The 26,621-nt window shown below is 46.4% G+C and overlaps 1 protein-coding gene across 4 annotated transcripts in view; it reads right to left on the bottom strand.

Moving 5' to 3' along the window:
• LOC106609413 (synaptotagmin-1) overlaps positions 1–26,621 on the bottom strand; it is a 230,959-nt gene that overhangs the window by 103,072 nt on the left and 101,266 nt on the right. Inside the window, exon 1 of one of the 4 annotated variants that reach the window (XM_014208214.2) lies at positions 13,427–13,646. The exons of the other annotated variants lie outside the window; for them this stretch is intronic. The gene's annotated coding sequence lies outside the window, so the exon portion shown is untranslated. Of the gene's footprint in view, positions 1–13,426; positions 13,647–26,621 lie in introns of those variants that run through there. 4 annotated transcript variants of the gene reach the window in all.

Here is a 26,621-nt window from a genome sequence, read left to right as displayed (position 1 = left end):
AGGCGGAGGAGTAGCTGGCTGGGGCTAGCAGGGGACACGGCTCCACTTCTCCCAGGGGATGGAGGGAGGGAGGATAGAGAGGGGGAGGCAGCGCCGGCTCCCTGTGGCATGGCTGTGAGGAGGAGATAAATGAAGCTGGGAGCGGTTGGAACGTTTTCCACTAGGCGGAGACGGTGGAGAGGAGGACGGCCATCTGTGAGCACACTGAACACACACTGCTGTAGAGCTTATCTTATTACCGCCCCTCCTGGAGGGTGGCCACTTTGTTTCCTTCCAGCCTCTTTGTTTCTGTGTCCTTTCCACCTCTCCCTCCCTCGTTCTTTTGTTCTCTCTCTTCCTTTCAGCAAATCCCAAACAAAACAATGTTACTTTTAATTTAAAAGTGGCTGGGGACTTCATTAAGTGCTGTTAAAAATCTCTAATTAGAAGTACCGGCATGTGTCTGACTGGCCAAGCTGTTCCATTCTACGTCCCTGTCCTCTCAACAACCTTAGAAAGCTTTCATTAATTTAAACAGACAATGTGGAGCTCCTCAGTTTTAGCGTGCATTTAACAGTACTCTACTGAAGGCAAATTAAAACATCCATTACAGGACGTACACACTGCTCTCCGAATCACACACATTCCAAGGGAAACATGGTAACACCCGCAAATGGACTTAATGGCATAATATATTCTAATTGTGTACAACCATCATCAACTTCAACAGCTCCTACAAAAAGCACCCCATGCACTGTTGTGACTGGGCTGGGGAGACGGCTGGTTCGATAATTCAGTGGTGGTTTGTAGAGGGCGGTCTGACACTCCTTTGAGTACTATGTTGTGTGGCGGTGGAACGTGACTCCCCCTGTCTACTTGGGACATGACTGAGGTCCTACAGCATACTACACACTCACACACCGGCACACAATACGCCCACTGCAAGCAGACAAGACCCTCAAAATAAACATGTAGTGCCATAATTCATACTACAGCTGGATCACATTGATAAAGAGGGTGCATGTACAGTTGTGTGTGACCGGAAGCAGTGGTGCACTTCGTACATAACGTCCGTATCAATACAGTGTTGTTAAAGCCAATGAGTCATTGCGGACATTCATGATTTACATCTTAAAAGCTCAGGAGCTACAGCTCAATAACCCTGTAACACTGGCAGGGTGAGTCATGTACTTAATAGAAATGCCATCCATAAATCTACATAGACTCTTATCCTCTCCCTCATCCACAATAACAGCACAATACTACAGCTAATTGCTTGTGGCAATGTAACATGCAACTGCTATCACTGTAGCGTTTGTGTTACACTATCTACTGATACACACACACACACACACACACACACACACACACACACACACACACACACACACACACACACACACACACACACACACACACACACACACACACACACACACACACACACACACACCAGGGGTTGAGTTAGCGGGTAGGTTTGGGTGGAGAGGTTGGATGTTGTGCTGGAAGGAGTGGGGGGAGAAGGGAGGGGTGCTGTCCTCTTTAGTGCCACTCAGGCTTAACATGGATAGCTGGATTGACGGCTGGGGGGGATGGATGGTGGAGGAAGTGGGGCCCAGAGAGTCTCACTGAGCTGGGTGGACCTGGGCCAGTCAAGGGGGGTCCAAGCAGGTCCCTAGGGTGCCATTCATCTCACAGACAAGGAGCTAAGCCTGTGTGTGTGTGTGTGTGTGTGTGAGTGTGTGTGTGTGTGTGTGTGTGTGTGTGTGTGTGTGTGTGTGTGTGTGTGTGTGTGTGTGTGTGTGTGTGTGTGTGTGTGTGTGTGTGTGTGTGTGTGCAACACCAGACAACCTCTCATACAGAGAAAAGGTTTAAGAACAACGTGAATGACATCTAATTTTGTTTCCAATTACAGAGTGATGTACCAGGGTGACCTCATAGTTATTCTGAATGGCTCGGGTGTACTGGTTTAATATATCAACTCATGTTGCAATGATGGGTCGCAAAATGGTATGAAGGAGTTTTTGTAAATGATTCATGTAACTCCATATATCTAGTCCACAGGAGGTTGGTGGCACCTTAATTGGGGAGGACGGGCTTGTGGTAATGGCTGGAGCGGAATAGGTGGAATGGTATCAAATACATCAAACACATGGTTTCTATGATGCCATTCCGTGTGCTCCGTTTCAGCCATTATTATGAGCCGTCCTCCCCTCAGCAGCCTCCTGTGATCTATTCGTATTGTTGTGTCACTGATTCTAATCTAGAGACAGCATGTCAACTTACTGCGTCTGCTTCATGGTTTCAAAAGATCCATAGCAAACCTCTCACATAGTGAAATGTCTTATTATAAAGCCTGCCTACCGTGAATGAACATACTCTACATTACGTTTATTCATTGGGAATCTGATCTGGGATTGGCCATTACATTAACACAACAAACTCCTGAGTGATATTTCATTCAACAGGTGAAGATGGATGCCCGTCTATGACCTGTGACCTTGAGGTTATGTAACACCCATTAGCCATTCAAGGACACAGGCATCTATTCATGACTCTGAATGCGTGGGTCAGACCATTAGCAACTGATTTAAGGGATTTGGAAAAAATGCAAATGTTGAATATAAATCAACATAATTAAATAATAAGTGTGGGTGGCAGATGTAGTTTGCATAGAGATCATTCAAGAAGGAGAACCGGGCCATCATAATCCAATATCTTATTTTTAGTGTGTGTTTGCCACTCCCTGTGCATCCTGGGTAATTCATTTCTCCTAAGGGTTTATCATATCAAGAGGTAGAGGAGTTATTTATACTGACAGCTATGGCAGAGAGACAGAGAAAGAGGCTATTATCAGCTGTGGAGTTAAAACAATACTGGTTATTTTCCAAAGGGGTCTGGGATTGAATTTCAACTGACCAGGGTGATGTGTGTGTGTGTGCGTGCGTGCACTAATCTTTGTATTACTCAAACAGTGTACTTAGAATGAGTTAACCATAAAGAAACGCCATAGAAAAGAGATTCACTCAGTTGTCCCACACCACCTTGAATAGGTTGGTGTCAATGGAAATAGTCCAGTTATTGAACTTATTAGGGTTGCTTAGCCATAGTAAAATGAGCTCCCTCATGTTTGTAACAAGGCTTCCTGGCAGCTACGTCTTCATCTTTACTATCTGTTCACAAACAGTCCCGGGGGCGTTGGAGGCTTTTCACAACCTGCGAGGAGTTCCTTCACCACATTTGAAGGAATAGGAGAGAGAGCCTTCGCCTGAGAGTTAATGTTATCGATGCGTTTATTTGGCTTACGTTTTCAGGAACAATGTGCCCCAAAGATTTGCCAGCCTCCATTTTGCGGAGGTGACGAAAGATGAATAATACATGAAATGTATCTCCTGGCGTTAATCATGAAGATCGCACGCGCACCCCTCCACACCCCTCCGCACCCCTCCACCACCCCCCTCTCGACCCTCCTCTCCCCAGCTCCAAGCAGCCGTCCTAGCAGGGAGGAGGTGAGAGAGAGAAGTCAATGTAATTCAGTTCTGCTCGTTTAATAAAAGTGTTACAATGGGGCACCGAAAGTTCCCCCTGATGCCGGATTTACCTTTGATGCTGAGTTTTTTCCTTGACAGCCTTGCAAATGAGGAAAATATGAGCCGCAACGTCAAACGATTAGACGGAAAGACTGTGTGTGTGCATCTGTGTAGTGTGTGTGTGTCTCTGTATGTTGTGTGTGTGTGTGTGTGTGTGTGTGTGTGTGTGTGTGTGTGTGTGTGTGTGTGTGTGTGTGTGTGTGTGTGTGTGTGTGTGTGTGTGTGTGTGTGTGTTTGTGTGTACAAGATAGAGAGAGGTAAGGGTAGAGATTAAAAAAAAGAGAGAGACTGTGTGCTGCTGCATTTGTCATGCAAGGCACACCTCTAATGGGGATCTGTGTCTCCAGGATCGGGCCTTGCTGATGGGCTGATAAGGCCTCTCAAATGGACGGCTAAGAGAAGTAATTGCTCTCCATTTAACACAATCTACCCTGCTCCTGGTGGAAAGAAAATGTGTAACATTTCCAGATAACACCTCTGTTTTCCCCTCTAAAAACCAATACTGGACATCCACGTTAAGATCTCAATCCCTCAGAATCTTTTAAGACAGAACGGCACGGTCGTGATATTAATTAAGCTGCTTTTTACTGGGAGAGGATACAGGCCTGAGTGTGATTTCTGTCTGGGAGAGGATACAGGCCTGAGTGGGATTTCTGTCTGGGAGAGGATACAGGCCTGAGTGGGATTTCTGTCTGGGAGAGGATACAGGCCTGAGTGGGATTTCTGACTGGGAGAGGATACAGGCCTGAGTGGGATTTCTGTCTGGGAGAGGATACAGGCCTGAGTGGGATTTCTGTCTGGGAGAGGATACAGGCCTGAGTGGGATTTCTGACTGGGAGAGAATATAGGCCTGAGTGAGATTTCTGTCTGGGAGAGAATATAGGCCTGAGTGGGATTTCTGTCTGGGAGAGAATATAGGCCTGAGTGGGATTTCTGTCTGGGAGAGAATATAGGCCTGAGTGGGATTTCTGTCTGGGAGAGGATACAGGCCTGAGTGGGATTTCTGTCTGGGAGAGGATACAGGCCTGAGTGGGATTTCTGACTGGGAGAGGATACAGGCCTGAGTGGGATTTCTGACAGGGAGAGGATACAGGCCTGAGTGGGATTTCTGTCTGGGAGAGGATACAGGCCTGAGTGGGATTTCTGTCTGGGAGAGGATACAGGCCTGAGTGGGATTTCTGACTGGGAGAGGATACAGGCCTGAGTGGGATTTCTGACTGGGAGAGGATACAGGCCTGGGTTAGTTGTCTATCACCCTTGTGAATGTAAAGCATCACTGTAGGGAAATGTCGAACCTCCATCATTATCTAGTGGCAAGAAGGGGCCTCAGTCAAGGTGTCATCAATACCCCCATCTCATAGGAGGAGGGAGCAGAGAAGAGCTAAGAAAATTGACCTTGGTTTCTGGAGGAAGCTAATCAATTAAAGTGACAGTGTCAAACAGAAGGGCCTCAGTTGTATGGGATGAATGACCTTAAACACACAAATGGTGCTGTTCAAAGGAGAGTATATTTAGCAGTAGTATCCCAAATATACTGTAGCAATAAGGTGATCCATACTATCCCCCTAATCAAGCATTACTACTATTACAACTACTACTACTACAACTACTAACTAATACTACTACTATTACAACTACTACTACTGCTACTACCACTACAGCAACAACTACTGCTACACCTACAACTACTACAACTACTACTATAACTACTACTACAACTAAACAACAACTACAACTACTACTACTGCAACAACTACTACAACCATGACAACAAGTACCACTAATACAACAACTACTACAACTACAACTACTTCTAAAACTTCTACTACTATCACGACAAACACCACCACTACAACTACCAGTGGAGGCTCCTCAGAGGAGGAAGGGGAGGACCATCCTCCTTATTGAATTTAATACAAATAAAAACGGTAAAACATTGAAAAGATATACTAAATATATTCAAATGTCACCAAAAATGTGATTAAAACAAACTGTTTTGCAATGAAGATCTACAGTAGCCTCAACAGCACTCTGTAGGGTAGCAACATGGTGTAGCTGGAGGACAGCTAGCATCCGTCCTCCTCTGGGTACATTGACTTCAATACAAAACCTAGGAGGCTCTTGGTTCTCACCCCCTTCCATAGACTTACACAGTAATTATGACAACTTCCAGAGGAAGTCCTCCAACATATCAGGACATGCTGTCCACACAATCAAAGGATCAGAGAATGAATATAGTACTGAAAGCATAAGCTACAGCTAGCTAGCACTGCAGTGCATAACATGTGGTGAGTAGTTGACTCAAAGAGAGAGAAAGACAATAGTTAAACCGTTTTCAACAAATTAATTTCTTCAAAAATTAAGGAGAAGCAAAAGAGAGAGAGAGATTGTCATTTTTTTCTCACTTTCAGTTTCACTCACATAGCTAGCAAATGCAGCTGGCTAGTTTAGTTACTCAAACTACAGGCTCAAACAGAGGGATGCTATGTTAGCTAGCTGGCTATGATTATCCGACACAACACTGGAATTCTTCCACATCAAGGTTTTATTAATTTATTGCCACCGGAGCGCACCGGTGCAACTGCTTACTGACTATACACTTCAACTTTACTGCACAATTGTAGCGGGTTTAGTAACACATTAGTTCTATTAGCTATGTTGACTAGGATGTTACTTTAGCTAATATGGTGACAACGATGTAGACTGTGTGTAGCGTTTATGATATGGTCTGGCTTGGAAAGGTTTTTTCACCTGGTCACATACAGCTGATGTGTTGTTCATTGAAGTCCACAAACGAAGTGAAACGTGAGAGGAGGAGAGTGCACAGAGGCTAGAATGAATACAACGTGGCTGCTATGATCAGGGGTGTATTCATTCCGCCGATTCTGTTGAAAAACATTTCTTAAACAGAAGCAAACAAAACAGGGATAAAAATACCTGAATTTATCCAATAAACTGTCGTTTGCAACTGTTGGACTAATGATTACACCCTAGATAAGCTAGATGCAGGCAAGAGTGTGCAAGGCGGTATTGAATGTGTCACTGTCTGTCATCTCCAATATTTTTCTCGACCTGTGTGCACCTGCGTTATAAACTTTAATTCATCGGCTAGGTTGCAGCAGCCTCATGGTATAGTGGACATGTGAGTATCATGTAGTAGCCTAAACCCATCAATGTTACATTGAACTGGGTAAATGGAATGTAAATGACAGTCATCCAACATGCTGTAATAGAAATAAGGCCATGCTCATGAACAAAGAAAATTGTCCTCCCTCATCATAAACGGCACTGACCGCCACTGACTACTACTACTACTACTACTACTACTACTACTGCTGCTGCTGGTCTGAGTGTTGTCTTAAGGCCGGAGAGCTGTCCCTACTGTGCAGAATCAGACAGGGTTGTTCCGCCCAGGGTGGAACCTGATCACTCAGACACAGAGGGAGAGGAAACAGGCGAGCAGCAGCAGTCAGACCTCTGATTCACACAAACCCAGTAACAAGGACGACAGCTGGGACGGAAAAATCCACCCGCCCATCCTACCATCATCCTCTCTCTTTCTCTCTCTCGCTCTCTCCCCTTCCTTCCCTCCCTCCCTCTCCCATCATACCCTCGCTTTCACTCCAGTTCACCTCCCTGCCCCCTCTGACTTTCTTCTGCTTTTGTGCAGCTGTCTGACATACAGTACATACACTGGCTATAGCTGCACCTGAGTGGGGGTTTACCAGTGGACTCTGGGTAGAAAGACACTACAAAGACAGAAGCTTTTAAAATGAAAGATGAGCTTTGGTCAGAGCTGGGAGATGGGGCTACTAGGTAAGGCAATAGGGCCAGGATGTTGCTTCTCACCATGCACATCTGTGTGACACACAGGGGAAATGAACCACTGGCTGGAGTCCAGCGACTGTCTGTCTGAATCCCTGGGGCAGTCGGTCCCCACACGGGGCGCCAAGTCCACACGGCAGCGCTGCGAGCCTGGACGTTAACACACAGGCCCAGTTCTCTGGCTTCACCCAGCTAGCTACCACAAACAAGGGCGTCCTCGGTAGAGTGAAAAATTACCCCATTCACCTCCACTGCACAGGGACAGCAGGAGGGATAGAGGGAGGAAAGGAGAGGGAGAGAGAAAAGAGAGGGAAAGAGAGAGAGAAAGAGTGAACGGATGGATGCTCCTACTGGAGCAGCGTTGAGCTGAACAAACACAGTGACATGTGTTTGCCTGCCTCAGTTGCCCTGACCATGTTATTAACACACCACTGGAACACACTTAACTCATGCCTATTCAATTATGCTAATTCCAACATACAAATGACCCTGGTTGGCTACCCCATGTTGTCTCAATTATGGGACATGTGTAGAAGGGGTAAAGCCCAGAGAGAGGGGTATGGTGCTGGTAGTGTGTGATAACCCCTCTGGGATATTGGGATGATATTCATTGGTCAGAAGAATTCCGTGCGGCTGCTATCTACAATAGTTCCATGCGCGGTCCCACCGACCATATCACCAAAGCTTAGGGCGACGGATCAAAGCATCTTTCATCTATTAGGGCAAATAGAAATAATCTGTTTTTATGTAATGTTGCCTTTTTTTCACAGAGTCATGACGTTCACACTGATCCAAATGCACAGCTGTCAAATACTTTTAACAGAAGTTACAAGACCCGCTAAAGACTCAAACAACCCACACATTGAATGAGTGAAAACATATTAATAGTACTGGTAGGCTTTAACTGGCTCTATAAATCAGAATCATATGGCCGCTGTGGCTTGCATGTGTCGTAGGTAGGGGCATTGTAAAAAATATGCATTAAAATCAATAAGGTGAATCGACAAAGCGATGCTGAGTTGTACATCACCTTTAATACGGATAGCAAGGATGAATTACATTGGTTGGGACTGTGAAATGAGGCATTTGTGTGTGTGTGCACGTGTATTTGCGTGCGTGCGTGCGTGCGTGCGTGAGGATCTCCTTCTATTATCCTGGGTTGGGCTCTGGGATGACACACTAACATGTGGAAAGCATGTGGTTAACTTCTTCCTGATAGAACATCCACTGCCCAGAGAAACGAAAAAGCTCCGTATCAAATCCATAATCTCACTGTAGCCAAACATACCAGCAGCTGAAGCCATTACCTAGTGTTTGGATGGCCTCATATCCCAGACATGAATCCAACGTTCAGGAACAAGGGATTCTCCTAATTCTCAGGATTAAAACATTAACTGACGAGGCTTCCAGTTCGTCAGAGGGTCAAAACCTAATCTGTGGGGTAACTGCGAAAGCGCCAGCACTGGAAAAAGATTAGCTGATACTGCCACTCTAAGAATAGATTTGCGAAATGGATTTTGTTATCTTATCAAAGGTGGAATGCATTATGGCTTGCTATATATGACCCATTTTAGTGAAGCAGCTTCAGGTCATTCACGCACGCACACACACACTCAGTTCAGCCCACTGGCATGGGGGTAATTGTGCGTCTCTTTAGCACCTCTCTCCTGACAATCCACTGTCACCTAGCAGTCCACTGACTGGCTGGCGCTGTTTAGAGAAGGTGGTGCTGAAATCTTTCAGCCCTCTTTCTCACCTCTATGATGTGCAGCTGAACTGATTGGCCCTGTCCAGGAGAGCAGGGGTGCTGAAACCCCCAGCACTGCTGTATCTGAGCTGGCAGCGCTGTCAGATGACATAGGTGCTGAAACCTCCCGCACTGCTGTGCCGAACCCAAAAGGAACTGTCCGGAGAGAGGGGGTGCTGAATTGAACTGGCTGCTGGCTACAGGGAGCTGTTTGGCCATGCTGCTTGGATGTGTCTAAATGAGCCCAGCTCTCGGCAGGCAGGCGCCTTCAAGCCTTGTTTGCTTTGGAGCTGTCATGTGACAACATCATCTGCACCAGAGGGACGCTGGGGGCCTGAGCTGGATATGAATATGACTTGGGTCCTCGTATGAGAACATTCTGATTGACATAAGAAAATATATATATAATTTGCATTTTGCACAACCTATAACTTTTTAAATATTGGATACAGAACCCAGGAGTAAGATGATGCAAAATAAGGAGACCACCACCAAACACCAAAAACCAAATGAATTCCCAATTCTCAAACTACCATTAGTTACCCCAGTCATTTCACTTATTGAAAACCACACAATCAATCTCTATTCATATCCAATTCCATTCTAAGAATACAGTAATGTATTCTGTGAATAAAGCTTCTGGTCACTGCTTCATGAGAGACCACCACCAATATGACCGCAGACATCACCCTGGACATTTGGCAAAGTTGAGTTCTGTTCTCCATCTCCCTGCAGTAAGGATGGATAGACAATCAGAGTGGGCGTTGAGGTGGTGAGTCACGGAGGAAGGACAGAGTCCAGCAGAGTGGAAAGTAAGAGGCCCTGGCTGTCGCTCAGAGCGAAACATGTAGCAGCCAGGGAGAGTAGTACACGGGTCAGAGCGCACGCACACAAACACACACACACAAACACACGTCTATTGTCTAAACATGCATCTTCCGTGCCACTCTCTCTGATTCACCTTCAATTTTCCTCCCTTCTTTCTCTGATTCACCTGGTTTCTTCCTCCCTTCTCTCTCCGATTCACCTGGTTTCTTCCTCCCTTCTCTCTCTGATTCACCTGGTTTCTTCCTCCCTTCTCTCTCTGATTCACCTTGTTTCTTCCTCCCTTCTCTCTCTGATTCACCTGGTTTCTTCCTCCCTTCTCTCTCTGATTCACCTTGTTTCTTCCTCCCTTCTCTCTCTGATTCACCTGGTTTCTTCCTCCCTTCTCTCTCTGATTCACCTTCAATTTTCCTCCCTTCTTTCTCTGATTCACCTGGTTTCTTCCTCCCTTCTCTCTCCGATTCACCTGGTTTCTTCCTCCCTTCTCTCTCTGATTCACCTGGTTTCTTCCTCCCTTCTCTCTCTGATTCACCTGGTTTCTTCCTCCCTTCTCTCTCTGATTCACCTGGTTTCTTCCTCCCTTCTCTCTCTGATTCACCTTGTTTCTTCCTCCCTTCTCTCTCTGATTCACCTGGTTTCTTCCTCCCTTCTCTCTCTGATTCACCTGGTTTCTTCCTCCCTTCTCTCTCTGATTCACCTGGTTTCTTCCTCCCTTCTCTCTCTGATTTACCTTGTTTCTTCCTCCCTTCTCTCTCTGATTCACCTTGTTTCTTCCTCCCTTCTCTCTCTGATTCACCTGGTTTCTTCCTCCCTTCTCTCTCTGATTCACCTGGTTTCTTCCTCCCTTCTCTCTCTGATTCACCTTGTTTCTTCCTCCCTTCTCTCTCTGATTCACCTGGTTTCTTCCTCCCTTCTCTCTCTGATTCACCTTGTTTCTTCCTCCCTTCTCTCTCTTTCTCTGGAATTGTCATTCTCTCTTTCTCTGTATCTCTGTATCTCTCTTTCTCTGTTTCTCTCGTTCTGTCTTTCTCTCCTTTTTCTATCGCCCTGGTTTCTATATTTATGACACTAGATATCCAATATACTCTTCTGCCACCACTAAATAACCCCAAAACATCCCAACATCACTACAAGGTTGCATGAAGGTCACACGCTGCTCCAACTTTACCCTTTGCTTGTCAGAGGCAAACATATTTACTTAACTGAAAGAGCTGCGAGATAAACAACAACACTGTTTGAACTGAGTGAGAGCGCCAGATAGAAGCCCATTAGTTATTGATGCAAAGAAATGAACACACATGCGAGCGTGCACACAAACACGCGCACACCATACACACCATACACACCATACACACCACACACACCATACACACCACACACACCACACACAGCTTGTCTGTCTGTTTACTTTTCAGCCTTGAGACTATAGCATGAGTCCTGATTTCATTGTCGTGCTCATACATGCTGAAACTACAGTTCTGGTCAAAATCCCCAAAAAGTTCCACACTAACCAAGGAATCTATTGTACAAACAGCAAGTGTCCACCAGTCTATCAATAAACATTGTCCCATTCAAAATGAACCAGATGAAAGCTGAGTATCTCTTCATTTAACATTTCTATGAATATGAACGGTAACAATAACTCTGAACAAGACCCGATTGTAGAGCCATGGTCCATTGTTCAGCCTACCTTGACCCCTGTTGGAAGTGCAAATCCATTTTCCAAAGGCCAGATTGTTACAGTGGATGTGAATACGCTAGATATGCCGCCAGGAGAGAGAAAAAAAGACCTGGCGCAAAGAGGTGAAATGAAATTGAAATCCGACAGGTTCGATTCATGTGTAAAAAAAAGAACTGGCCGTGCATTGGCTTTCATGGATTACACCAGCTGAGGACAATGGAAGGAAATGGAGAGGAGGCGTTTGAAGCTCCACAATAAGACAACCTTCCACTCTTTCATGTTTCTAAATGAGGGAACAACTGTGAATGTTAATCACCGTTCCACTGGATCCGTGCTCTGGGTTTGACCTATTTATAGTAGAGGGAAAGGATTGGAGGGATAGAAAGAGGACTGGATCAATTCATCTCAAATAAAGACTTGGGAGAAGGATGGAGAGGGAGAGAGAGAGGGGAGAGAGAGAGAGGAGAGAGGGAAGAGAGAGGGGAGAGAGAGGGAGAAAGAGAGAGAGGAGCCACAATGATTTCAATACGACTGTCTCCATCCGACTATCTTCCATCAGTCCGTGGGAAGGGGGGATACCTATGTGGAGGGTAGGCTAGATGATAATAACTCTACTCATCCATCTTGCCTGTAAAAAATAGGCCCTACTCTTTAATATCAGGAAAGCTGATTCTCACTGAGAAGCTATTTTATTCTGGTGTATGCTGTGGGTTTGTAATGTCCCTGTTTGTATTTTATGTTGGTGACAACCCCATTTTCCTCTTTGGTGATTGATAATCATTCATCATTCAGTCAGCAGAATCCAGTCTTTTGTCTCATATGGAGACGGAGGCTCTGCTGCTCCACACTGAATATCCAGCCCTCCCTCCCTCCCTCCCTCCCTCCCTCCCTCCCTCCCTCCCTCCCTCCCTCCCTCCCTCCCTCCCAGTTCCAGCGCTGCATCTGGAGCCCAGCCCAACACCAGCGGGACTCCGCTCATCCCAGCCGTTCACTAATGCCACGGATGCTTTCAACTCTGCCGCCATGTCCAGCCGGGTCACACACAACCACGCACACACACAGATGCGTATACACACACAAACACGAACACACAGACACACATGCAGGCGTTCACACACACACACATATCGTGCATTCACAAACACACAGCTGTTTGCTGTCAGCTTTCGTGGAACGGGTGAAAGACGGCATGCCAGTCTTTCAGCAGGAGAGAGGCGAGAAAATATATACAGTAATCCTTTATTCATGCTCTGAGTCAAACTCCTGCGATGATGACAATATCTAACAGCACTTCGCCACAAAAGAGAGCAATGAAATACATCAGAAAACAACGGAAACAACAGCTATTAAGGCCAATTTACTAAACGGATCCAAATCAAAGCCGCCTTTTCCTATTTTGTTTTTTTCTTCTGTAAATGGCAGTATTGATGTCCCTTGACATCTGCCATTAAAGAGGAGCTAGAGTCAGAAACAAACTGACTGCTGTCACATACAAGCTGACCTGTTCCAATCAGGTTACATATGCCCTGGGACCCGCGTCAGCTGACGTGCACAAACACACACTGACACACTCACTGACACACTCACAGACACAGACACAGACACAGATGAGAAACAACACCTTTCACCTTGCTCCTTGCAAGCCACATCCATTCCAATAAGATCATCATGTCTGAGGAATCACCTCCCGATACACAGGCACCGCTAAGCGCTTTCACGATCTGTTCTCTGTACAGTAAGCTCTCTCAGCGGAGAGCCTCCATGCTCTCTGTGTCTTACCTGGCAGCACGTGCTCAAGCCTGGGTCCTCCTTACAGCCTGGGGGGGGGGGGGGGGGTTCTGGAAGGGCTCTGGGGGGTTGAGGGAGATCGAGGATGGGGCTGAACGCTCAGCGAGGTCCCTTTCACACAGTGATGGATCAGCTAGCGCTCACTTACGCTCACACACCAAACACAACACAGCTCCGGCAGGCAAGCTCTGATTCCCTTGCTTGCTTGTTTCATCTCTCTTTTCCTCTCTCTGACACTCCCTCCCACTCTTCCCGCCCACCTACTCCAGCCCTCTCCCCTTCTCTCTCTCCCTGTCACACTCACACCGTCTCTCTCTCTCTCTCTCTCTCTCTCTCCTTCTCTCTTTGATAGAGTCGCTCTTTGACATGTAACCACCCACGGCCTCCTTCTCTGCTCTTAAAAACAATAGTCTCTCTCTTCCTTGTACTAAACCATACATTCACAGAGAGTACACAGACCCTCTATCTGTAGCTTAGAAAGTCTCTCTCTCTCTTTCAAGGTGCTGCCTCACAACACCGCTCCACACAGCCAGATGTAAAGCTGAGGGGAAATACAGCACACACAGAGAGAGGCAGCAACAGCCAAGGGAAATAAACTAGGCCATCCAATCAACAGAGCATAAGGTAGTTGCAGTGCATTTGGAAAGTATTCAGACCCTAAGCACACAGCCAAGTCAACGCAGCTGTGACTCCGGGACAAGTCTCTGAATGTCCTTGAGTGGCCCAGCCAGAGCCCGGATTTGAACCCAATCGAACATCTCTGGAGAGGCCTGAAAATAGCTGTGCAGCGACACTCCCCATCCAACCTGACAGAGCTTGAAAGGATCTGCAGTGAAGAATGGTAGAAACTCCCCAAATACAGGTGTGCCAAGCTTGTAGCATCATACCCAAGAAGAGTTGAGGCTGTAATTGCTGCCAAAGGTCCTTCAACAAAGTACTGAGTAAAGGGTCTGAAAACGTATGTAAATGTGATATTTCAGTACATTCATACATTTGCAAACATTTCTAAAAACTGTTTTTGCTTTGTCATTATGTGATATTGTTTGTAGATTGATGAGGGGAAAAAAACTATTTAACCATTTTAGAATAAGGCTGTAATGTAACAAAATGTGGAAAAAGTCAAGGGGTCTGAATACTTTCCCAATGAACTGTAAATGTATGGTTTATACATTATATTTATTTTTTTATTTTATTTTTTTAGTTCACCTTTATTTAACCAGGTAAGCTAGTTGAGAACAACTTCTCATTTGCAACTGCGACCTGGCCAAAGGTCATCCAAAGGTCATCCACCATATACAGTGGAGGACTGTATTAGCATGGGCTTGTGTACCTCAAAAGAGTCCCCCTGGCAGTAGAGGCTTGGTTTGGTGTGGTTCAATTCCATTATTCAAGAACCACTAAGGTTCTGACCCTGAACCGCCCCGCCCCCCACACGCTGGAGGTCCTGAAACTCCCAACTCATGCAATCTCCTCAACTGATCTTCAACCAGTATTCACACAAGTCTTACAATGGAGCTCTGTCAACTTTTCCTATTTCAATAACAATGGGCGTCTTTCGGTGGGCTGAAGTAGAAGAAGGGAGCCTCAGGCTTAGAGCTATGTGGTGTATCATAACCCTCTACAGCCTCCCCTTTACACCTGTGAGGCCTACATGATGGAAATAGGCCTTGTTAAGCTGATAAACCATGTGGAGTGGGAGGCGCATTGGTGTTTGTGATGACACACAGGACTGTCGGATACTGTAGCCAGCCCAGCGGCAAGGCAACGAAAAGCAAACAGACAAGCCAGGCAGGCTGTGTTAATGATTACCTTCACCTGGTTTAAGCTTCCTTACAAGTTGGCTTGTTTGGCTAAAAGCTTGAGTCTCGGTCAGAAAACTGTGGTTGTTAAGCCCACCAATCTGTGGCCGTGTATGTGTGTATTGCGTGGGGATGGATAGGCACGACGCTGCAGGAAAGGGAGGAAAAAAGGGGGGTTGGGCTGGACATCCATGTCTGTGTATGTGGAGATTATCTTCCATCTCCCTGACGAGCTCACCCCACAGCTTCTCAAACAAACACACACACACACACACACACACCCCAACACCTCAGCTCCACAGAGGCTGTTCTAACAACACAGCTGTAGACTGCAAACTGCAGTCCAGTTAACACCTCCAGTGTCTGATTAGCTATAGCATGCAGTCTGTCAGTGATAGATCTCACTGAGTTCTCAGAGAGGAGGGAACTAAGGGAAAGAGGACAACAGTGAAAAGCCACGGATCGTCGTCTAGGTGAGATTCAAGCTAGCTGACCGTAATGGCTCTGTGAACATTAAATGCAGGCAGCTGTAAAATGGTTAGTGACTAAACAGGGCCCTGGGGTAATAATTACTGACCCTAGGGGTTGGAGGGTAAAGAGCTGTTCCCGTCTCAGCAGGCGGACGAAACGTCTTGCATGAAACGGCTCAATCAGAGAGAATATTTCCTCATGGAATGGCAATGTGAGCCGTCATGCTCTCGGACTTCCATAGGGTATGTTACTAGACGATGGACTTAGAGGGAAAAACGTGGAAATCCAAACAGTACTATGAGCTAATGACAGGTGCAAACACACTGTACGCATTCACTTCTTATCTCAATCCTATCTCTCATCTGGTCTCTATGGGGGTACCACAGGGTTCAATTCTCGGGCCAATTCTTTTCTCTGTATATACCAATGATGTCGCTCTTGCTGCGGGTGATTCCTTGATCCACCCATACGCAGGCAACAGCATTCCATATACATCTGGCCCTTCTATGGACACTGTGTGAACAAACCTCCAAATGAGCTTCAATGCCATACAACACTCCTTCCGTGGCCTCCAACTGCTCTTAAACGCTACTAAAACTAAATGCATGCTCTTCAACCGATCGCTGCCCGCACCCGCCCGCCCGACTAGCATCACTACTCTGGACGGTTCTGACTTAGAATATGTGGACAACTACAAATACCTAGGTGTCTGGCTAGACTGTAAACTCTCCTTCCAGACTCACATTAAGCATCTCTTATCCAAAATTAAATCTAGAATCTGCATCCTATTTCGCAACAAAGCCCCCTTCCCTCACGTTGCCAAACATACCCTCGTAAAACTGACTATCTTACCGATCCTCGACTTCGGCGATGTCATTTTACAAAATAGCCTCCAACATTCTACTCAGCAAACTGGACGCAGTCTATAACAGTGTCATCCGTTTTATCACCAAAGCCCCATATACCACCCACCACTGTGACTTGTATGCTCTCATCGGCTGGCCCTCGCTACATATTAGTCACCAAACCCACTGGCTCCAGGTCATCTATAAGTCTTTGCTAGGTAAAGCTCTGCCTTATCTCAGCTCACTGGTCACCATAACAACACCCACCCGTAGCACTCGCTCCAGCAGGTATATCTCACTGGTCATCCCCAAAGTCAACACCTCATTTGGCCGCCTTTCCTTCCAGTTCTCTGCTGCCAATGACTGGAACGACTTGCAAAAATTGCTGAAGTTGGAGACTTATATCTCCCTCACTAACTTTAAGCATCAGCTATCTGAGCAGCTTACCGATCGCTGCAGCTGTACATAACCCATCTGTAAATAGCCTATCCAACTACCTACAGTGAGGAAAAAAGTATTTGATCCCCTGCTGATTTTGTATGTTTGCCCACTGACAAAGAAATGATCAGTCTATAATTTTAATGGTAGGTTTACTTGAACAGTGAGAGACAGAATAACAACAAAAAAATCCAGAAAAACGCATGTCAAAAATGTTATAAAATGATTTGCATTTTAATGAGGGAAATAAGTATTTGACCCCCTCTCAATCAGAAAGATTTATGGCTCCCAGGTGTCTTTTATACAAGTAATGAGCTGAGATTAGGAGCACACTCTTAAAGGTAGTGCTCCTAATCTCAGTTTGTTACCTGTATAAAAGACACCTGTCCACAGAAGCAATCAATTAATCAGATTCCAAACTTTCCACCATGGCCAAGACCAAAGAGCTCTCCAAGGATGTCAGGGACAAGACTGTAGACCTACACAAGGCTGGAATGGGCTACAAGACCATTGCCAAGCAGCTTGGTGAGAAGGTGACAACAGTTGGTGCGATTATTCGCAAATGGAAGAAACACAAAATAACTGTCAATCTCGCTCAGCCTGGGGCTCCATGCAAGATCTCACCTCGTGGAGTTGCAATGATCAAGAGAACGGTGAGGAATCAGCCCAGAACTACACGGGGGGATCTTGTCAATGATCTCAAGGCAGCTGGAACCATAGTCACCAAGAAAACAATTGGTAACACACTACTTCTGTGAAGGACTGAAATCCTGCAGTGCCCGCTAGGTCCCCCTGCTCAAGAAAGCACCTATACATGCCCGTCTGAAGTTTGCCAATGAACATCTGATTCAGAGGACAACTGGGTGAAAGTGTTGTGGTCAGATGAGACCAAAATGGAGCTCTTTGGCATCAACTCAACTCGCCGTGTTTGGAGGAGGAGGAATGCTGCCTATGACCCCAAGAATATCATCCCCACCTTCAAACATGGAGGTGGAAACATTATGCTTTGGGGGTGTTTTTCTGCTAAGGGGACAGGACAACTTCACCGCATCAAAGCGACGATGGACGGGGCCATGTACCGTCAAATCTTGGGTGAGAACCTCCTTCCCTCAGCCAGGGCATTGAAAATGGGTCGTGGATGGGTATTCCAGCATGACAATGACCCAAAACACACGGCCAAGGCAACAAAGGAGTGGCTCAAGAAGAAGCACATTAAGGTCCTGGAGTGGCCTAGCCCGTCTCCAGACCTTAATCCCATAGAAAATCTGTGGAGGGAGCTGAAGGTTCGAGTTGCCAAAAGTCAGCCTCGAAACCTTAATGACTTGGAGAAGATCTGCAAAGAAGAGTGGGACAAAATCCCTCCTGAGATGTGTGCAAACCTGGTGGCCAACTACAAGAAACGTCTGACCTCTGTGATTGCCAACAAGGGTTTTGCCACCAAGTACTAAGGCATGTTTTGCAGAGGGGTCAAATACTTATTTCCCTCATTTTGACATGCGTTTTTCTGGATTTTTTTGTTGTTATTCTGTCTCTCACTGTTCAAATAAACCTAACATTAAAATTATAGACTGATCATTTCTTTGTCAGTGGGCAAACGTACATTAATCAGCAGGCGATCAAATTATTTTTTCCCTCACTGTACCTCATCCACATATTGTTTTTTTTACTTTTTTTGCTTTTTCGCACACCAGTATTTTCTACTTGCACATCATCATCTGCACATCTATCACTCCAGTGTTAATTTGCTAAATTGTAATTACTTCGCTACTATTGGCCTATTTATTGCCTTACCTCCTTACTCCATTTGCACACACTTTATAAAGATTTTTCTATTGTGTTATTGACTGTACTTTTGTTTATGCCATGTGTAACTCTGTGTTGTTGTTTTTTGTCGCACTGCTTTGCTTTATCTAGGCCAGTTGTAAATGAGAACTTGTTCTCAACTGGCCTACCTGGATAAATAAAAGTGAAATAAAAAATAAATAATAATAAATCTCGACAACACCTTGGCAACAGTGAGCTGTTTGCTGATTGGCTGGAAGGCTTTCTCCTCTGTGGTCCGGTGATGTAATGCCTTCTGTTGTCCCGGGGTGGGTCTGTCCCCATGGCAACATTTTATTACATTTACATAACATTACATTTAAGTCATTTAGCAGACGCTCTTATCCAGAGCGACTTACAAAATGGTACATTCACCTTATGATATCCAGTGGAACAACCACTTTACAATAGTGCATCTAAATATTTTAAGGGGGGGGTTAGAAGGATTACTTTATCCTATCCTAGGTATTCCTTAAAGAGGTGGGGTTTCAGGTGTCTCCGGAAGGTGGTGATTGACTCCGCTGTCCTGGCGTCGTGAGGGAGCTTGTTCCACCATTGGGGTGCCAGAGCAGCGAACAGTTTTGACTGGGCTGAGCGGGAACTGTGCTTCCTCAGAGGTAGGGGGGCCAGCAGGCCAGTGGTGGATGAACGCAGTGCCCTTGTTTGGGCCTGATCAGAGCCTGAAGGTATGGAGGTGCCGTTCCCTTCACAGCTCCGTAGGCAATCACCATGTTCTTGTAGCGGATGTGAGCTTCAACTGGAAGCCAGTGGAGAGAGCGGAGGAGCGGGGTGACGTGAGAGAACTTGGGAAGGTTGAACACCAGACGGGCTGCGGCGTTCTGGATGAGTTGTAGGGGTTTAATGGCACAGGCAGGGAGCCCAGCCAACAGCGAGTTGCAGTAAACCAGACGGGAGATGACAAGTGCCTGGATTAGGACCTGCGCCGCTTCCTGTGTGAGGCAGGGTCGTACTCTGCGAATGTTGTAGAGCATGAACCTACAGGATCGGGTCACCGCCTTGATGTTAGTGGAGAACGACAGGGTGTTGTCCAGGATCACGCCAAGGTTCTTAGCACTCTGGGAGGAGGACACAAGGGAGTTGTCAACCGTGATGGCGAGATCATGGAACGGGCAGTCCTTCCCCGGGAGGAAGAGCAGCTCCGTCTTGCCGAGGTTCAGCTTGAGCTGGTGATCCGTCATCCACATTGATATGTCTGACAGACATGCAGAGATGCGATTCGCCGCCTGGTTATCAGAAGGGGGAAAGGAGAAGATTAATTGTGTGTCGTCTGCATAGCAATGATAGGAGAGACCATGTGAGGATATGACAGAGCCAAGTGACTTGGTGTATAGCGAGAATAGGAGAGGGCCTAGAACAGAGCCCTGGGGGACACCAGTGGTGAGAGCGCATGGTGCGGAGACAGATTCTCGCCACGCCACCTGGTAGGAGCGACATGTCAGGTAGGACGCAATCCAAGCGTGGGCCGCGCCGGAGATGCCCAACTCGGAGAGGGTGGAGAGGAGGATCTGATGGTTCACAGTATCAAAGGCAGCAGATAGGTCTAGAAGTATGAGAGCAGAGGAGAGAGAGTTAGCTTTAGCAGTGCGGAGAGCCTCCGTGACACAGAGAAGAGCAGTCTCAGTTGAATGCCCAGTCTTGAAACCTGACTGATTAGGATCAAGAAGGTCATTCTGAGAGAGATAGCAGGAGAGCTGGCCAAGGACGGCACGTTCAAGAGTTTTGGAGAGAAAAGAAAGAAGGGATACTGGTCTGTAGTTGTTGACATCGGAGGGATCGAGTGTAGGTTTTTTTCAGAAGGGGTGCAACTCTCGCTCTCTTGAAGACGGAAGGGACGTAGCCAGCGGTCAAGGATGAGTTGATGAGCGAGGTGAGGAAGGGGAGAAGGTCTCCGGAAATGGTCTGGAGAAGAGAGGAGGGGATAGGGTCAAGTGGGCAGGTTGTTGGGCGGCCGGCCATCACAAGACGCGAGATTTCATCTGGAGAGAGAGGGGAGAAAGAGGTCAAAGCACAGGGTAGGGCAGTGTGAGCAGGACCAGCGGTGTCGTTTGACTTAGCAAACGAGGATCGGATATCGTCAACCTTCTTTTCAAAATGGTTGACGAAGTCATCCGCAGAGAGGGAGGAGGGGGGGAGGGGGAGGAGGATTCAGGAGGGAGGAGAAGGTAGCAAAGAGCTTCCTAGGGTTAGAGGCAGATGCTTGGAATTTAGAGTGGTAGAAAGTGGCTTTAGCAGCAGAGACAGAAGAGGAGAATGTAGAGAGGAGTGAGTGAAAGGATGCCAGGTCCGCAGGGAGGCGAGTTTTCCTCCATTTCCGCTCGGCTGCCCGGAGCCCTGTTCTGTGAGCTCGTAGTGAGTCGTCGAGCCACGGAGCAGGAGGGGAGGACCGAGCCGGCCTGGAGGATAGGGGACAGAGAAAATCAAAGGATGCAGAAAGGGAGGAGAGGAGGGTTGAGGAGGCAGAATCAGGAGATAGGTTGGAGAAGGTTTGAGCAGAGGGAAGAGATGATAGGATGGAAGAGGAGAGAGTAGCGGGAGAGAGAGAGCGAAGGTTGGGACGGCGCAATACCATCCGAGTAGGGGCAGAGTGAGAAGTGTTGGATGAGAGCAAGAGGGAAAAGGATACAAGGTAGTGGTCGGAGATTTGGAGGGGAGTTGCAATGAGATTAGTGGAAGAACAGCATCTAGTAAAGATGAGGTCAAGCGTATTGCCTGCCTTGTGAGTAGGGGGGGAAGGTGAGAGGGTGAGGTCAAAAGAGGAGAGGAGTGGAAAGAAGGAGGCAGAGAGGAATGAGTCAAAGGTAGACGTGGGGAGGTTAAAGTCACCCAGAACTGTGAGAGGTGAGCCATCCTCAGGAAAGGAACTTATCAAGGCGTCAAGCTCATTGATGAACTCTCCAAGGGAACCTGGAGGGCGATAAATGATAAGGATGTTAAGCTTGAAAGGGCTGGTAACTGTGACAGCATGGAATTCAAATGAGGAGATAGACAGATGGGTCAGGGGAGAAAGAGAGAATGTCCACTTGGGAGAGATGAGGATTCCAGTGCCACCACCCCGCTGGCTCGATGCTCTAGGGGTATGCGAGAACACGTGGGCAGACGAAGAGAGAGCAGTAGGAGTAGCAGTGTTATCTGTGGTAATCCATGTTTCCGTCAGCGCCAGGAAGTCTAGGGACTGGAGGGTAGCATAGGCTGAGATGAACTCAGCCTTGTTGGCTGCAGACCGGCAGTTCCAGAGGCTGCCGGAGACCTGGAACTCCACGTGGGTCGTGCGCGCTGGGACCACCAGGTTGGAGTGGCAGCGGCCACGCGGTGTGAAGCGTTTGTATGGCCTGTGCAGAGAGGAGAGAACAGGGATAGACAGACACATAGTTGACAAGCTACAGAAGTGTTGTTTCTTGTATTATTGTCTCCTGTGTCTTTAGAGAACTGTTTCACTTTGATATCCTTTTTCTTCTGTCCTGATTTTCTCTTTCTTTTCTTCTGTTAACTAGATATTCTTTGTTGTTCTTCGTTAGCTAGCTAGCTTCTTCCAAAAGAGTCCCTAGCAACTGCTTAGCAACTGGTAAACAATTCAGCTAGCTAAGATAACTACAATTTTATGAAAAATAGTTATTTTTCAAAAGCCTATCTTCTTTGTTTGTTGCTTGTTTTTTCTCCTATTCAGTCTTGCAGTTTTCTTTTGCTTTTTTCCGATGTACTTCACTCTAAAAACCATGTAAATTTCAATATTTGTAGGAGCTCATTTTTCAGCTGCTGCTGCTCAAATTGGAGTTCCGGAACTTACTTACTTAACTTACTTTTTATGTCCTGTTATCGTAAATATGCAGTGAATGGTAAAACAACAACAACACAACAACAACAACGGAGAGAAAACAAGGCCACAGTACACCACTGCATGATTAGATGTAATGAGCCTTGAAGTCAGGAGTCACAGAAAAACGTTTCCCTTTTTCAGATGAAACGTCACAAGAGACTAGAACCCAAAAATGAATCCATGCAATCAAACAAATCAAACTAACAAACAGACTACGTTAGCTAGCTAGATCAAGGCAGTGAGACACAACATAACAGCAAATGGCTGCCACACAGCCAGTTGGCAAAATAAATATTTCATCCTGGTCTCCTTTCTCTCCTAGACTTTGTCATCCACCACTTGGCTGATACAGTCAACAGGCTTTGTTCTGGAAGCTTTGGGGACTACGAGGCTCCAGCCCATCAGACTGAGATGAACACAAAGTTTTGCCAATTCCAAAAAGAAAGAGAGAGGAGGTCTATTCCAAAAAAGTTGAAAAAAAACTGGGGAAAAAACAATTAAAAAACATTTCAAGAAATAATCTTGGCCTGACTTCTGTCTAGTGGCCAATGAGGAGTAGAATTATTCTCTTGGAGGGGGAAATAAATGAACAACCTAGCTCTCGGCTGCCAAGTTCATGAAGAGAGCCTGAAGTGGAGAGTTTGTCTTCCCGAAGAATGCTAGCTGTGAGGAGTGGGGAGTCAGAGGGTCAGCAGGGACAGGAAGAGAGAGACAGAGAAAGAAAGGTGGAGAGACAGAGAAGAAGAGAGGGCAGGAGAAAGAGATGAGTGGGAAGAGAAAAAGGCAGCCAATCTCCAAAAGGTCAACATTTTAAGATATACTTTGACCGTCCTAGCCCTTCCTGTACCCCTGTAAATTGAGATATTATATGTCATAGTCGATTTCAACTCAGCCTGTCTGCCACTTGCATTGTCTTCCATCCCAGGAATAGTCCAGTCTGTATGGTTATCATGCCCCTGTCATAGTCAGCTCATTTCCACACTACCCATGGGTGTTATAGTGTTCAAAGAATTCTTAGTGAGTCAGACATATTTCAGAGTATTCTGACTTTCTTACAGAGAAGAGACACTTGCTTTAATTACATCTGATAGCCTCGTTACACTCTCTTGTTACACTCCCTCGTTGCACTCTCTCGTTACACTCTCTCTCTCTGTTCCGCAGGCAGGAAGCTGCCTTAAAGCTCTATCAATCCAGACTGGAGGATGTGGTGCTGTTCATAACGTAGGACCAGCAGGCTCTTTTCAACACGCACAGGTGCTCCTTTCACTCTCTGTTGGCGCACACACACACGCACGCACACGCACACACACACACACACACACACACACACACACACACACACACACACACACACACACACACACACACACACACACACACACACACACACACACACCCTGTTGGGGTCATTAGCACATGCCAACACCATTGACTCTGCACAGATGCTTGGATAGGAGAGAGGAGAGAAGAGGGGGGGAAGGGAGAGGAGGGTGGAGGGAGGGGGGATAGAGGGATGGAGGGGAGGGGGAGGGGGAGGGAGGGAGGGGAGAGGGAGGGGGGATAGAGGGATGGAGGGGAGGGGAGGGGAGGGGAGGGGAGGGGAGGGGAGGGGAGGGGAGGGGAGGGGAGGAGGGATGGGGGCTAGAGGGAGGGGAGAGGGAGTGAGCTTATCCATCACCAACACTCTGTTCTAACTGAATCTCCATGGAATTGGGCTGATAAAACAGAGAGGTTCATTTCAGCTGGATAACAGACAGAGGCACACCACTCACACCCAGGGGTTTCTTCATCTAAAATAACCACTTTTCACAGTGCCTATCTAATCACGTCATCTTCACAACTCACTATACTATATTATAGGATATTACTTGACTGGAGGTGGAAGTGAACAGCTACTTTGTGTCTGACTAATCACCAAAAATTGAAAGCAGAGACGTAGACCGAGCAAGCAAGCTAACTCTCCTCCGCCCACAAGATGGTGTGGCTCCCCTGCAATGTGTGTAGTGGGTATTTTTGGCTCTCCAGGGGTTTGACTGAGAGGAGACAGTCCCCACAGCCAGTCACCAGGTCTAGGGTCCGGGGCCTCTGAGAGGGTCAGTGGTCACCTCCTATCTCTCTCAGGAAGGGTAATTAATAAAGATGTTTTCATGGAGAGAGGACCTTTAGACCTCAAGAACCATCCTGGACTCAGAGTACACTGACGTGAGAGGAATGAAGATTTCTACTTTTCTACTATTTCTACTATTTCTACTGTGCACTTTCTTCCACTACAAATCTACCATTCCAGTGCTTTACTTGCTATATTGTATTTACTTTGCCACCATGGCCTTTTTTTTGCCTTTACCTCCCTTGTCTCACCTCATTTGCTCACATTGTATATAGACTTATTTTTCTACTGTATTATTGACTGTATGTTTGTTTTTACTCCATGTGTAACTCTGTGTTGTTGTATGTGTCGAACTGCTTTGCTTTATCTTGGCCAGGTCGCAATTGTAAATGAGAACTTGTTCTCAACTTGCCTACCTGGTTAAATAAAGGTGAAATAAAATAAATAAATAAAAATATTAACACACACACACACACACACAATGCACTACATGGAAGTGTATTTTGGTACTTTACTCACCAAACACGTCGCTCCTATCGAAATAGTGAAATAAAGTATTCAGACCCCTTGAGTTTTTACCCATTTTGTTACGTTACAGTCTTATTCTAAAATTGATTACATCGTTTTTTCCCACATCAATCTACACACAATACCCCATAATCACAAAGCAAAGACCGTTTTTTTTTACATTTTTGCAAATGTATTACAAATAAAAACTAAAATATCACATTTACATAAGTATTCAGACCCCTTACTCAGTACTTTGTTGAAGCACCTTTGGCAGCAATTACAGCATCAAGTCTTCTTGGGTATGACGCTACAAGCTTGGCACATCTGTATTTGGAGAGTTTCTTCCATTTTTCTCTGCAGATCCTCTCAAGCTCTCTCAGGTTGGATGGGGAGTATTGCTCCACAGCTATTTTCAGGTCTCTCCAGAGATGTTCGAATGGGTTGAAGTCCAGGCTCTGGCTGGGCCACTCAAGGGCATTCAGACTTGTCCCAAAGCCACTCCTGGGTTGTCTTGGTTGTGTGCTTAGGGTCGTTGTCCTGTTGGAAGGTGAACCTTTGCCCCAGTCTGAGGTATTGAGCATTCTGGAGACGGTTTTCATCAAGGATCTCTCTGTACTTTGCTGGAGCAGATTTTCATCAAGGATCTCTCTGTACTTTGCTCCGTTCATCTTGGCCTCGATCCTGACTAGTCTCCCAGTCCCTACCACTGAAAAATATCCCCACTGCATGATGCTGCCACCACCATGCTTCACCGTAGGGATCGTGCCATGTTTCCTCCAGAGGTGACGCTTGGCATTCAGGCCAAATAGTTTAATCTTGTTTCTCATGGTCTGAGAGTCTTTCGGTGCCTTTTAGCAAACTCCAAACTCATGTGCCTTTTTAAAAAATGCTTTATTTAATTTTAACTGAGGAGTGGCTTCCGTCTGGCCACTCTGGCATAAAGGCCTGATTGGTGGAGTGCTGCAGACATGGTTGTCCTTCTAGAAGGTTCACCCATCTCCACAGAGGAACTCTAGAGCTCTGTCAGAGTGACCATATGGTTCTTGGTCACCTCCCTGACCAAGACCCTTCTCCCCCGATTGCTCAATTTGGCCGGGCGGCCAGCTCTAGGAAGAGCCTTGGTGGTTCCAAACTTCTTCCATTTAAGAATGATGGAGGCCACTGTGTTCTTGGGGACATTTAATGCTGCAGATACGTTTTGGTACCCTTCCCCAGATCTGTGCTTTGACACAATCCTGTCTCGGAGCTCTACAGACAATTATTTCAACATAATGGCTTTGTTTTTGCTCTGACATGCACTGTCAACTGCGGGACCTTATATAGTCAGGTATGTGCCTTTCCAAATCATGTCCAATAAATT

This window comes from Salmo salar, chromosome ssa07 (genome assembly GCF_905237065.1).
Source record: "Salmo salar chromosome ssa07, Ssal_v3.1, whole genome shotgun sequence".
Taxonomy (NCBI): Eukaryota; Metazoa; Chordata; class Actinopteri; order Salmoniformes; family Salmonidae; genus Salmo; species Salmo salar.
This window is presented reverse-complemented; position numbering and strand designations above follow the sequence as displayed.